Source organism: Suncus etruscus, chromosome 6 (assembly GCF_024139225.1).
Source record: "Suncus etruscus isolate mSunEtr1 chromosome 6, mSunEtr1.pri.cur, whole genome shotgun sequence".
NCBI lineage: Eukaryota > Metazoa > Chordata > Mammalia > Eulipotyphla > Soricidae > Suncus > Suncus etruscus.
The window spans coordinates 118,549,610-118,549,978 of NC_064853.1; the positions used below are offsets into that span (position 1 = coordinate 118,549,610).

Sequence of the window (369 nt, forward strand, 5' to 3'; positions counted from 1 at the left end):
ATATACTAAAATTAGAACGATACAGAGAAGAGTAGCATGGCCCCTATGCAAGGATGACATGCAAAGTCGTGAAGCGTTCCATATTGTTTGGGCCGGGAAGGTGGCGCTAGAGGTAAGGTGTCTGCCTTGCAAGCGCTAGCATAGGACGGATTGTGGTTCGATCCCCCGGCGTCCCATATGGTCCCCCCAAGCCAGGGGCGATTTCTGAGCGCATAGCCAGGAGTAACCCCTGAGCGTCAAACGAGTGTGGCCCAAAAACCAAAAAAAAAAAAAAAATGAGAGAGAGTATGTGTGGTGTATATGTGTGTGTGGTGTATATGTGTGTGTGGTGTTATGGGAGCTCAGTAGAATGTGATGAGGGTGGGGAAG

General features: G+C 49.3%; 1 non-coding gene across 1 annotated transcript in view; it reads left to right on the forward strand.

Annotated features, from left to right (window-relative positions):
- Positions 1 to 88, forward strand: part of LOC126013123 (U6 spliceosomal RNA) — a 107-nt gene extending 19 nt beyond the window's left edge. The window contains exon 1 of the small nuclear RNA XR_007497454.1: positions 1 to 88. This exon is cut by the window's left edge and continues 19 nt beyond it. This is a non-coding gene — a small nuclear RNA (U6 spliceosomal RNA).
- The last annotated feature ends 281 nt before the right edge of the window (positions 89 to 369 follow it).